We start from the raw sequence: 14,315 nt of genomic DNA, 5'->3' as shown, positions 1-14,315 counted from the left end.
TATATTCTAAATGCATTTGTCTGCCTGTATCTGAGTGTTTTTCTGAATCATTTCTTCAATTTTATCAAAAACATTATGTAAACCTCAATTTTATCATACATATCTTGTATGAAAATCTTCAGTTTCTTCAGAAAATAACTCCACTTCATTTTTCATTTATATTCTGAATGCATGTGTATGCCTAGATTTGTATCAGAGTGTTTTTCCAGAAAAAAAATTATTTTATAAATTATTTTATAAATTATCCTATGCAATCCTCAATTTTGTATTGCAAATGTTATATGAAAATCTTCAGTTTTATCATAAAATGTTACCACTTCATTTGTCAATTGCATCTTAAAAGTATTTGTATGCCTATTATTTATGTGAGTTTTTTTCAAAAAATAAACTTCAATGTTGTCAACTGTTCTTTGTCATCCTCAAATTTCACACACAGGATGGATGGGAATCTTCATTATATTCAAAAATATCTATATATATTTTTCAATCATATTTTAATGCATTTGTATTCCTAGAGTTTTTCTGAGGGTTTTTCTGAGTAAACCTTCAATTTTATCAGGGACACTGTGTACTCCTCAATTTTATCATACATATATTGTATGAAAATCTTCAGTTTTTTCAGGATATATCTCCACTTCATTTTTCATTTGTGTTCTAGATGCACTTGTTTGCCTAGATTTGTATCAGTGTTTTTCCAAAAAAATATATTTTATAAATTATCCTATGTAATCCTCAATTTTGTCATACATATGTTATTTGAAGGTCTTTGGTTTTATCAGAAAATGTTACCACTTCAATTATCAATTATATCCTACAAGTATTTGTATGCCTATTGATTTATCTGAGTTGTTTTTGAAAATAAAACTTCAATATTATGAACTAAAAAAAGGAAAGATATTATTTAAGTTTGTTGTTTTTCATGAAATATCTTATTTCTCCATCTATGGTGATTGAATGTTTTGCAAAGTGTAGTAGATGGGATTGGCATTTGTGGTATCTTATGGTCTACAAGTCATCTATCTGTCTGGGCTCTTGTAGTTGTTAGTGTCTCTGTTGAGAAGTCAGATGTAATTCTGATAGGTCTAGCTTTACATGTTATTTGGCCATTTTCCCTTCACAACTTTTATTATTTTTTCTTTGTTCTGTACATTTAGTGTTTTGATTATGTGGTCACATGATTTTCTTTTCTGTTCCAATCTATTTGCTGTTCTCTAAGCTTCTTGTACATTTATAGGCATCTGTTTCTTTAGGTTAGCAACGTTTTCCTCTTTGATTTTGTTGAAGATATTTTCTGAGCCATTGAGCTGAGAATCTTCTTCTAATCCTATAATTTTGATCTTTCATACTGTCCCAAACTTCCTCCATGTTTTGTGTTAGAAACCTTTTTGATGTAGCATTTCCTTTGACTATGTCAGTTTCTTACATGGTACAGTCTATGCCAGAAATTCTCTCTTCCAGCTCTTGTACTGTGTTGATGTTGCTTTAACTGGAGTTTCTGTCATGTTTTTTAGGTATTTCTTCTCTAGTACTGCCTCAGTTTGTGATGTTTTTATTACTTATCTTTGATTTCAGGTCTTGAACAATTTTACTCATTTCCTTTTGAAGGGAGTTGGTACTTTTCAGAATCCATAGTTGAGGCAGCAAGCAGACTTAGAGCCCTGGCACACTGGACAAGCTTGAAGCAAGGTTGTGGTTGAGTCATTCCACAAGAAGACTGGCCATAGAAGATAAGGGGCATGCATGGGCAATCTCCTATGGGTCATACACCATCTGGACTGGAATCTCCTGTCTCCTGTCCCTTGGATGCAGCTTACTAATGTCAAAGTGACCTTCCTGCTAACAAAAATAAACTGCCCTCCTACATTGCTGACAGCCTGATTTGCATGTATGCCAAAAAGCCCACCCTTTGTGCCAGAATCCCCCGCCAGTGTTTGAATCAGCAAATCATGTGTAACCATGCCAAAATCCCCTGACTTTTACTATATAAACCCCTAAATTTTGAGCCTTAGGGTCGTCTCCTCTGTCTCCTGTGTGAGACAGGAGCTCACCTGTCGGCCCAGAGCTATTCAATATGTTTTTATTTACATTTCAAATAATTTCCCCTTTCTGGCCCCCTACTCCCCGAAAGTCCCATAAGCCCTCTTCCCTCCCCCTGTTCTCCCATCCACCCCTTTCCACTTTCCTGTTCTGGTTTTGCCCTATACTGCTACACTGACTCTTTCCAGAACCAGGCCACTCCACTGTTCTTCTTGTACATCATTAGATGTGTTGATTATGTTTTGGGTATTCCAGTTTTCTAGGCTAATATCCACTTATTAGGGAGTGCATACCATGATTCATCTTTTGAGACAGGGTCATCTCACTTAGTATGATGTTCTCCAGCTCCACCCATTTGTCTAAGAATTTCATGAATTCATTGTTTCTAATGGCTGAATAGTACTCCATTGTGTATATATATACCACATTTTTTGCATCCATTCTTCTGTTGAGGGATACCTGAGTTCTTTTCAGCTTCTGGCTATTATGAATAGGACTGCTATGAACATAGTGGAGCATGTTGGGGAATCCTCTGGGTATATGCCCAGGAGTGGTATAGCAAGATCCTCTGGAAGTGACATGACCAGTTTTCTGAGGAACCACCAGACTGATTTCCAGAGTGGTTGTACCAATTTGCAACCCCACCACCAGTGAAGGAGTGTTCCTCTTTCCCCACATCCTCGCCAACACCTGCTGTCTCCTGAATATTTAATCTTAGCCATTCTGGCAGGTGTAAGGTGAATTCTCAGGGTTGTTTTGATATGCGTTTCCCTAATGACTAATGAAGTTGAGCATTTTTGAAGATTCTTCTCAGCCATCCGAAGTTCTTCGGTTAAAATTCTTTGTTTAGGTCTGTACCCCATTTTTAATAGGATTATTTGGCCATCTGGGGTCTAACTTCTTGAGTTCTTTGTATATATTGGATATTAGCCCTCTATCTGATGTAGGGTTGGTGAAGACCTTTTCCCAATTTGTTGGGTGCCGATTTGTCCTTTTGATGGTGTCCTTTGCCTTACAGAAACTTTGTAGTTTTATGAGGTCCCATTTGTCAATTCTTGATCTTCGACCATACGCTATTGGTGTTCTGTTCAGGAACTTTCCCCCTGTACCGATGCCCTTAAGGGTCTTCCCCAGTTTCTTTTCTATTAGCTTCAGAGTGTCTGGCTTTATGTGGAGGTCCTTGATCCATTTGGAGTTGAGCTTAGTACGAGGAGATAAGGATGGATCAATTCCCATTCTTCTGCATGCTGACCTCCAGTTGAACCAACACCATTTGTTGAAAAGGCTATTTTTTTCCCATTGGATGTTTTCCGCCCCTTTGTCGAGGATCAAGTGGCCATAGGTGTGTGGGTTCATTTCTGGATCTTCAATCCTGTTCCATTGATCTGTACCAATACCATGTAGTTTTTAACACTATTGCTTTGTAGTATTGCTTGAGGTCCGGGACACTTATTCCCCCAGAATTTCTTTTGTTGTTGAGAATAGCTTTAGCTATCCTGTTTTGTTTGTTTGGTTGGTTTTTTGTTTTGTTTTGTTTTGTTTTGTTTTTTTTTGGTGTTATTCCAGATGAATTTGAGAATTGCTCTTTCTATCTCTATGAAGAACTGAGTTGGGATTTTGATGGGTATTGCATTGAATGTGTATGTTGCTTTTGGCAAAATGGCCATTTTAAGTATATTGATCCTGCCAATCCATGAGCGTGGGAGATTTTTCCATTTTTGGAGGTCTTCTTCAATTTCCTTCTTCAGAGTCTTGAAGTTCTTTTCATACAGATCTTTCACTTGTTTGGTCAGTTGACTCTGTTTTCCTAAACTTCATTAAAAGATTCCTTCACTTCCTTTTTAAAAGCCTCAATCATTGTCATATAATTGATGACATTAGATTTAAGGTAATTTTCTTGCACTTCAGGTGGGTTATGATATTCAGGGATGGCTGTTGTAACATAGCTGGGTTCTGGTGTTGTCATATTTCCCAGGCTTTTGTTATTATGCTGTATTTTAGCCACCTGTTTGTTCCTGGTATTGACAGACCTGGTAGTCTCTGGTGGTACCAGGCCTCTGGGATTGCAGATAGAACTGGTTATCCCAAGTGGCATTGGGTCTCTGGGGATGCAGGCAGAGCTTGTATTCTCTGATGGTAGCATATGTCTAGGCTTTCAGGTAGATCTGGTAATTCTGGGTAGCAACATGCTTCTAGGGATTCAGGCATAGCTTCTACTCTCTAGTGGCTAAGTCTCTGTTTGTCCTTGGTAGCAGCAGGCCTCCAGGGATGCAAGCAGAGTTGGTGGCCTCTCATGGCTACAGGCTTCTGTGACTGCAGTAAGAGGTGTAGATGGGAATATACACTGCAAAGGTGAACCAGCATACCTGAGAGCTGCTGGGCTTGTCAGCAGAGCCTGTGGGGAGGGAACTGGAGCTTAGGGATCTGGCTGTTCCAAGTAGCAACAGGCCTCCAGAGTTGCAGGCAGAACTGTGGCATAGGGAGTGGAAACATCATGGCTGCTGGAATTACTCTGGAACCTATCTGGCAGAAGATTGGGGAATGGGGATATCACCATATTGTCCTTGATGGCAACAGGCCTCCAAGTATGTAGGTAGTCCTGTGGACTGGAGAATAAAATGCAGAGGGAGCAGGGTAGAAATTGCCAATGCTTGGTTTGTTTGGAGGTGCTGATACCCAGGGAATGTATTTTCTATTTATACCACCTACAAAAGTTAAATCAAGGTTTGATAAGAAATTTGCATAGTTTTATCCCCCTAATGAAACAGAAGCAATAAAGTTTCCAAACCACAAAAGCCCAAGGACAGGTGGTTTTGGTACAGAAGGTTACCAATTTGTCAGAAAATAATTAACACCAATATTAGAGAACTTTATTCCACAAAATAAGAACAAATATAATATCATCCATTTTATAATCCCACTGCTTCACTGATATATAAACCACATATTGACCCAACAATGAAAGAGATTTAGAGACCTATTTTCCTTAAGAACAGAGATGCAATAGAATATTGTCTATTTTCTCTATACTTGTTCTATTGAATAACAGAAGTTTTGTTTGTTTGTTTGTTTGTTTGTTTTTATTTATTTATTTATTTATTTTTTATTTTTTATTTTTCAAGACAGAGTTTCTCTGTGTAGCCCTGGCTGTCCTGGAACTCACTTTGTAGACCAGGCTGGCCTCAAAATCAGAAATCGAGCTGCCTCTGCCTCCCAAGTGCTGAGATTAAAAGCATGCACCGTGACTGTCTAGCCAGAAGTCTTAGATCAATAAGGCAATTGAATTAAACTAAGATTCAAATAGGAAGGGAAGAAGTGAAAGTATCCATATGATATATGATTATATCATACATATTACCCAAAAATATTCAGTATAAAACACAGATGAAAACCACATTCAGCAAATTATTTGGACACAAAAGTAACTCAAAAAAACTAATAGGCCTCCTATATGCAAATGATAAACAGACTGAGAAAGAAATCAGGACACAACAACATTCAAAACAATTTCTTTTTTTTAAATATTTTTATTTTCTATATTCTTTGTTTACATTCCAAATGATTTCCCCTTTCCCGGATCCCCCCTCCCCATATGTCCCATATACCTTCTTCTCTCCATCCATTCTCCAATCACCTCCCTCCTTTTTTTCTCTATCCTTATATTCCCCTCCAATGCTAGATCAATCCTTTCCAGGATCAGGACTTTCTCCATACTTCTTCATGGGAGTCATTTGTTATACGATTTGTGCCTTGGGTATTCAGGGCTTCTGGGTTAATTAATATCCACTTATCAGAGATTGTATTCCATGTGTATTCTTTTGTGATTGGGTTGCCTCACTTAGGATGATATTTTCCAGATCAAAACATTTGCCTAAAAATTTTGTGAATTCATTGTTTCTAATTGCTGAGTAGTATTCCATTGTGTAAATATACCACATTTTCTGTATCCATTCCTCCTTTGAGGGGCATCTGGGTTCTTTCCAGATTCTAGCTATTATAAATAAGGCTGCTATGAACATAATGGAGCATGTGTCTTTATTGCATGCTGGGGAATCCTTTGGGTATATGCCCAGGAGAGGTATAGCAGGGTCCTCCAGAAGTGTCATGTCCAGTTTTCTGAGGAACCGTCAGACTGATTTCCAAAGTGGTTGTACCATCTTACAGCCCCACCAGCAGTGGGGGAGTGTTCCTCTTTCTCCACATCCTTGCCAACACCTCCTGTCTCTTGAGTTTTTGACCTTCACCATTCTGACTGGTGTAAGGTGAAATCTCAGGGTTGTTTTGATTTGCATTTCCCTAATGACTAATGATGTTGAGCACTTCTTAAGGTGCCTCTCGGCCATCCAAATTTCTTCAGGTGAATATTCTTTGTTTAGATCTGTACCCCATTTTTAATAGGGTTATTTGGTTCCCTGGGGTCTAACTTCTTGAGTTCTCTGTATATATTGGATATTAGCCCTCTATCAGATGTAGGGTTGGTGAATATACTTTCCCAATTTGATGGTTGCCATTTTGTCCTTTTAACAGTGTCTTTTGCCTTACAGAAACTTTGTAATTTTATGAGGTCCCATTTGTCAATTCTTGGTGTGACTCTAACCAAACAAGTGAAAGATCTATATGACAAGTACTTCAGGTCTGTGAAGACGGAAATCGAAGAAGACCTCAGAAAATGGAAAAAATCTACCATGCTTGTGGATCAGCAGGATTAATATAGTTAAAATAGCCATCTTGCCAAAAGCAATCTACAGATTTAATGCAGTCCCCGTCAAAATCCCAACTCAGTTCTTCACAGAGTTAGAAAAAGCAATTCTCAAATTCATCTGGAATAACAAAAAACCCAGGATAGCTAAAACTATTCTCAACAACAAGAGAAATTCTGGGGGAATCAGTATCCCTGACATCAAGCAATACTACAGAGCAATAGTATTAAAAACTGCATGGTATTGGCACAGTGACAGACAAGTGGACCAATGGAATAGAATTGAAGATCCAGAAATGAACCCACACACCTATGGTCACTTGATCTTCAACAAAGGAGCCAAAAACATCCAGTGGAAAAAGATAGCCTTTTCAACAAATGGTGCTGGTTCAATTGGAGGTCAACATGCAGAAGAATGGGAATTGATCCATTCTTATCTTTATGTACTAAACTTCAATCCAAGTGGATCAAGAACCTCCATGTAAAACCAGACACACTGAAACTAATAGAAAAGAAACTGGGGAAGACCCTAGAGGACATGGGCAAGGGGGAAAAGTTCCTGAATAGATCAAGACAATTTCTAATAATATAAGATGTGATGGGTAACTGTAACCAGACAATGAAAAATTGAATGGTAAAAACTATATAAGACATTGAAAAAATAAAGGGAAGAATATCTCAAAAGATGGAAAGACCTTCTATGTTCTTGAATTAGGAGGATCAATATATAAAAAGTGGCCATCCTACCCAAAGCTGTCTATAGACTCACTGCAATAACCATCAAAATTGCAATTATTCACAGAATTTAAAAAGGACAATTTAGAATAAACACAAAAATCTCAAGATATCTAAAACACTTGGTAATAATATAAGAATTGCCATAGATATCATCCATGATCTCAAAATGTTCTCCAGAGCTTTATTAATAAATGAAACTGCATTTGTAAAAAATCAGACATTAATTATTGGAATTGTTCTTAAGCTTGAGACATAAGTACTTAATCTATGGATACATGACTTTGAATTTTTTTTCAATTTAAAGTTCATTTAAGAACCACATCAGGCGCTATGTGATATAGAGAGCCCAGCATCTATTCTTTATTTTCTTTCTTTCTTTTTTTGATATATTTTTTATTTACATTTCAAAATGATTTTCCCTTTTCTGCCCCCCCACTCCCTGAAAGTCCCATAAGCCCCCTTCCCTCCCGTTGTTCTCCCATCCACCCCTTCCCACTTCCCTGTTCTGGTTTTGCCCTATACTGCTACACTGAGTCTTTCCAGAACCAGGGGCCACTCCTCCTTTCTTCTTGTACCTCATTTGATGTGTGGATTATGTTTTGGGTATTCCAGTTTTCTAGGCTAATATCAACTTATTAGTGAGTGGATACCATGATTGATCTTTTGAGACTGGGTTATCACACTTAGTATGATATTCTCCAGCTCCATCCATTTGCCTAAGAATTTCATGAATTCATTGTTTCTAGTGGCTGAATAGTACTCCATTGTGTAAATATACCACATTTTTTGCATCCATTCTTCTGTTGAGGGATATCTGGGTTCTTTCCAGCTTCTGTCTATTATAAATAGGGCTGATATGAGCACGTATCCTTATTACATGCTTGGGAATCTTCTGGTTATATGCCCAGGAGTGGTATAGCAGGATTCTACAAGCAAGGCGACTCTTACAAGGACAACGTTTAATTGGGGCTGGCTTTCAGGTTCAGAGTTTCAGTCCATTTTCATCAAGGTGGGAGCATGGCAGCGTCCAGGCACACATGGTACAGGAGGAGCTGAGAGTTCTACATCTTCATCTGAAGGCTGCTAGTGAAAGTCTGGCTTCTAGGCAGCTAGGATGATGGCCTTAAATCCCACACCCACAGTGACACCCCTGGTTCTCCTCTAGGTCCCCTGTGTGTGTATTATAGATTTTACCTTAATATTGATCTCAGGGTTTTACTGCTGTTAACAGAAACATGACTAATATTACCCTTATAAGATCAATATTTGTTGGGACTGGCTTATATGTTCAGAGATTCAGTCCATTATCAACAAGGTGAGAACATGGCAGCATCCATGCAGACTGAGTGCAGAAGGATCTGAGCATTCCATATCTTCATCTGAAGGCCACAAGGAGAAGACTGGCCTCCAGGGAGCTGGAGGATTATCTTAAAGGCTACAAATACAATGATATATTTCCTCCAACAAGGCCACAACTTCTCCAACAAGGCCACACCTCCTAATAATGCCACTCCCTTGGACAAGAATATTCAAAACATCACATCCCTTGCCCCATAAGCTTGTTCAAACACATGAATCTATGGGGGCCCTACCTAACTATAGCATAATAAAAAATAAGTTTAGTCTAGGTTCCAATGTTCTCATAGTCTGTAGCAGTCTCAACAATGTTAAAAGTCCTAAATTCAAAGCCCCTTCTGAGTCCAATCAATGAACTGTAATCACCAAGACAGGAAACCAGATGAACAAACTCCAAACCCTGTGTCTCTATGTCTGAAGTCAAAGCAGTCTTCATATCTCTAGCTATTTTTTCATCCCTGTTAACTACAATAAACTTCTTTCTCCTGGGCTAGTTCTACTCCCTGTTTTTAGCTTCCCTCAGCAGATATTCCATGGAGCTTACACAAAGAGTATCTTGGGCTCTCCAAAGCAACATCAACATTGCTGTGAGTTGTTCCAATGTGTGAGATCCAAATATGATCTTCAGGGATCCTTCGAAGGACTTGAATCACTTCTTAATCTCTGCCCTCTGTGGAACTCTAAGCTCTGGCTGATTTCAATGCTGCTGTGAATCTTGGTGATCTTCTGGCATTTCCAATATACTGGGATCTTCTGTTGGAACTAGGCTTTGGCAAATAGCCTCTCATAGGGGCTATTTATGTTTCTTTTTTAATTTTCTATATTCTTTGTTTACATTCCAAATGATTTTCCCTTCCCAGGTCCCCCCCTCCTCATAAGTTCCCTAAGCCCTCTTCCCTCTTCCCATTCTCCTATCAACTTCCTCCTGCTTCTCTGTCCTGGTACTCATTTGATATGGAACACAGTCACTAAAAGTGGATATTAGCTCTTTATGTTTCTAAGCTTCAACTTCTTTGCAAGATCCCTTCATCTCTGAGCCATCAATTGAGGCTGTAACATCACCAATTGCCTTCCCTGGCCTCTAATAGTGCCAAGCCTCAGCTACTATCTTTAACTCCTTCATATCTTAAAACCAGTACCACCAGGGTACATGAACTAGATTCTTGGCTATCTCTGGAACAGGAGTAGTTTTTTGTTTGTTTGTTTTTGTTTGTTTTTGATTTTTTGGTCCTTTTGCTTTTTCGTTTGTGCTCTGAGAAAACACTCCCCAGATTTTACCTCAGTGATGCTGGTCTATCATTAATCATTTCAAATTTTCTGCCTGCTGTAGGTGGCAATGACTAAGTTCTCTCCAATGCTCATGTCACCTCATGGCAGACCAATGGCAGGAACATCTCTCACATGCTCACACCCTCTGGTCCAGTTCGTTCCACAACCAGGGTTAGATCTACTCTACTGCCCAAGTGAAGTAAAGAGCCTGCTCTCATGTATTTAAGCTGGCCAGGTGTGCAGTCAGGTCTCTTTCCATTATGCCCTCAGGGCCAGCTCACTCATGCTGTCCAGGTGTCCAGGTGAGGGATGGGGCTAGTCTTTCACAACCCTAAGACAACAACATGTCCCTGATGAGTGGAAGCCAAGACCAGGAATATCTGTCTGCCCCAACAGTAGTAACAGAGCACTGCTGCTTCAGAGTTACAGAGCCAGATGTGTCCCTGAGTAGTAGGAAAGGCTAGGACCCCACTATGGTCTAAGATGGCATAATTGGCTACTCACATCAGGCTGTTCCTCGCTACTCTCAAGAGTACAGTTGCTTCTCTTCATTATGCCCATATCCTTCTTTTTCTCTTCTATTTCTCCACAACTTCCTTGCTCCTCTTAGTAGTGCCTGGTCTTTGAGTGCCTCAAGTCATCTAAGGCGTGGTTTCAATAATGCTTTGCCCTACTAGTGCATCATGGCACCAGGAAGAGGTCATTTCTGGCACAGTTTTCCCCAGGCCTGCATGGTACCAGATGAGCAGTCATCTCATGTTCACTCCCTGTATGGGACCCATAGCACAAGCTTTGTGGTAATCTTATGCTGAATCCTTAACTGACCATCTCTTGCAAGCATTGCCTATCTCAGGCTTTCTCCTGCCTGGGCCCATAATCTCAAGCAGGTTCTTTCAGTTAGTCTCTGGATTGCTTCCCATCCTTGTAGCCCATCCGTGACTGTCTGGCACATAATTGGTGGTATATTAGACTAGCTCCCTATCTCTGTCCCTAGCCTCATACTGTTGGTAGTCTAAACTGACTGTTTTTAGGTCAGAACACTGAGCTTAGACATAGCCTTTGTCCATTCTTCCACTCAATGACAAACATGTGACACATCAGCCACATCTACAATGCTTATAGGAATAGTGGGTCTCTGATTCGTATGTCTACTCTTTATCTGTTTGTTGGATTGCCTTGATCAACTTTGATATGATGACTTTTGTTTCATTTTGTTATATGTTATTTTATCATGTTTACTGTTATATTTTAGAAGCCATTTTTTTTCTGATAGATAGTGATGGAGTAGATCCAGAGGGAATGGGAAATGGGGAGAAACTGTGAATAACAGAGATTAAGGAAAATACAATCAACATATACCAAATATGAAAGAATGTATTTTCCATAGACAAAAATAAAGGAAAGAAAAATAATGTCATAAAATTTCAGGAGAATTCATAGAACTAGAAAAAAAATGATCCGCGGTAACCACCATGAACCAAAATGACAAAAAATTGTATGTAGCAACTTACATATGGATATTAGCTGTTAAGTCTTCAATAAGCAAGCTAAAATCCATAAACTCATAGAGGGTAGTTATAGAGTAAGGGAATAGAGAGGAGTGATGGATCTCTGCAGCAATGCATTGATGGAAGGACCAAATGGCGGTGGTGAGAAAGGAGAGGTGTTTCAGGGAATATGGGGAGAAACTGTAGGTCATTTGAAGGGCAGTATGAAAACCCAATAGAGTAGAAGGCTCTTCTCTCCCTTTCTCTTACTCTCCCTCTCTCCCTCCCCCCTCTCTCTCTGTCTCTGTCTCTCTCTCTATCTCTGTCTCTTTCTCTCTGTCTCTGCCTCTCTCTCTGTCTTTCTCGCTTTCTCTCTCAGTATGTGTGTGTACAAGATCTAAATGAAATTGCCAAGTAATGGGGAAGAAATTGTCCCAAGTGGACATCTCTTGTTATCAAATAAAGCTTCCACTGCCAGGAGTGGATTACATCTCATAACATTTTTATACAAAGGGGTTCTGATGAATTCCCCCAGCAACCATGGCTGTTTTCCCAAGGCTATTTATTAGTTGCTCTCTACAAACTCACTATAACTATCTACTGATGAATACAATACCTGCACAATTCCTGAACCTAGAAATACTTAGGTTAGGGATTTAGTTCAAGCAAAAGGAGTCAGAGGGGTTTTACTGAAGATAATGCATATTGGTATATGTGTATGTGGTTATGTTAGGGTATGTGGATATGTGCTTATGTATGTGTTCACGAATTTGTGTGTATATGTGTGCTTGTATATGTGTCTGTGCATTTGTGCACATACGTTTGTGTATATGTGTGCTTGACATGAGCTTGTGGGAACTGGGGTTTGTGTTATGTGTGTATTTTTGTATTTATGCTTCTATAATGTGAATGCTTGTGTGTGTGTGTATGTGTGCATGTTTGAGTATGCCTTTATATGTGTATATAAGTGTGTCTATGCATCATTGGGTATGTGTGAATGTGCGCACAAGTGTGTATATATGTGTGTGTGCGTGTGTGCATATATTTGTGTGTGTGTGTGTGTGTGTGTGTGTGTGTTTGGAGAATAGAGAGCTGATGTTCACTAGTGGAGTAGGTGATACAGAAGAAAGTATTTGTGACCCAAAGACAGGCATTCAATACTCATCTGCTTCTTAAGAAGGAAAGAAATTAAAATATTTGAAGAATATGTATAAAATGTATAGAGTACACCAAGTATATCAATGGACATACTATATGAGTCTCACAAGGACTATATAGGAATAAATAAGTGGAAGTGTTATTTAAATATAAAATGGGGCTAAGGAGATGCCATAGAAATTAAAGTGCTTCAAACACACAAACCTATAATCATGATGACTGGATTTCAAATCCCTGGATATCCATGCAAAGACCAGGTTGGCATGGTTTTATGCCTATAAGCCAGGCTGCAGAAAATAAAGATTGTTCTAGGCATTCCTAGTATAAGCTGGCCAGGAAGAATTGTCCTATTGGTGAGATTGGAATTTGGTTAAATAAGAGGATACATATTAATAAAGGATGATCCCTGGAATTAACTGATCATTTACATACACACACACACACACACACACACACACACACAGACACATACACACACACACACACAGACACACACACACACAAACCTACAACACCTTGCCATATATATGCAAAATATGCATAAGCATACATATTTAGAAGCATGAAATTTTGAAAAGGAAAAAAATTGCAAGGCTACAAAATAGCTAAATATGTCTTAATCTATGAGAGAAATGGGCTTCCTCGATAGGAAGTAAAAATGACCCTCAAATGCTGGAATGGTTCACATGCAAATGTTGTGATTAAATTCCAGACTGGGCACCTCACTTCCAGAAGATCCTGCTATACCACTCCTGGGCATATACCCAGAGGATTCCCCACCATGTAATAAGGATACATGCTCTACTATGTTCATAGCAGTCCTATTTATAATTGCCAGATGCTGGAAATAACCCAGGTATCCCTCAACAGAAGAGTGGATGCAAAAAATGTGGTATATCTACACAATGGAGTACTATTCAGCCATTAGAAACAATGAATTCATGAAATTCTTAGGCAAATGGATGGAGCTAGAGAACATCATACTAAGTGAGGTAACCCAGACTCAAAAGGTGACTCATGGTATGCACTCACTAATAAGTGGTTATTAACCTAGAAAACTGGAATACCCAAAACATAATCCACACATCAAATGAGGTACAAGAAGAAAGGAGGAGTGGCCCCTGGTTCTGGAAAGACTCAGTGAAACAGTATTCGGCAAAACCAGAACGAGGAAGTGGGAAGGGGTGGGTGGGAGGACAAGGGAAGAGAAGGGGACTTACGGGACTTTCGGGGAGTCGGGGGCTAGAAAAGGGGAAATCATTTGAAATGTAAATAAATTATATCGAATAAAAAATAAAATAAAATAAAAGAGAGATAAAGAAAACTTTAAAAGCATCACATGAACACAATTTGTTTCCTACAAATAAACTTCCAGGAGATGATGAAGTAGACTTTTACTTTAAAATCTTGAGGCAAAAATGAAATGAGTAAAAGATCTAAATGGGGTTAAAGGAGCTAAGAAGGTAAGTGCCAAGAAACCATAAGAGATTTGCAAAAAGGAACGAAGTCTAATGGCATCTATGTATGCAAATGTCATGTTAACTTAATAATGTAAGAAAGTAAAAACTGTG

At 38.9% G+C, this 14,315-nt stretch overlaps 1 non-coding gene and 1 pseudogene across 1 annotated transcript; both read right to left on the bottom strand.

The window, feature by feature from the left end:
• The window catches only part of LOC127696796 (heat shock protein HSP 90-beta-like), a 33,549-nt pseudogene extending 22,898 nt beyond the window's left edge, over window positions 1-10,651 (bottom strand).
• A 440-nt stretch (window positions 10,652-11,091) lies between these two features.
• On the bottom strand, window positions 11,092-11,228 carry LOC127696918 (small nucleolar RNA SNORA17). Its single transcript, XR_007980363.1, has one exon. It is a non-coding gene; the product is annotated as a small nucleolar RNA SNORA17 (small nucleolar RNA).
• Window positions 11,229-14,315: the final 3,087 nt, after the last annotated feature.

Source organism: Apodemus sylvaticus, chromosome 11, assembly GCF_947179515.1.
Source record: "Apodemus sylvaticus chromosome 11, mApoSyl1.1, whole genome shotgun sequence".
Lineage (NCBI taxonomy): Eukaryota > Metazoa > Chordata > Mammalia > Rodentia > Muridae > Apodemus > Apodemus sylvaticus.
This window is presented reverse-complemented; position numbering and strand designations above follow the sequence as displayed.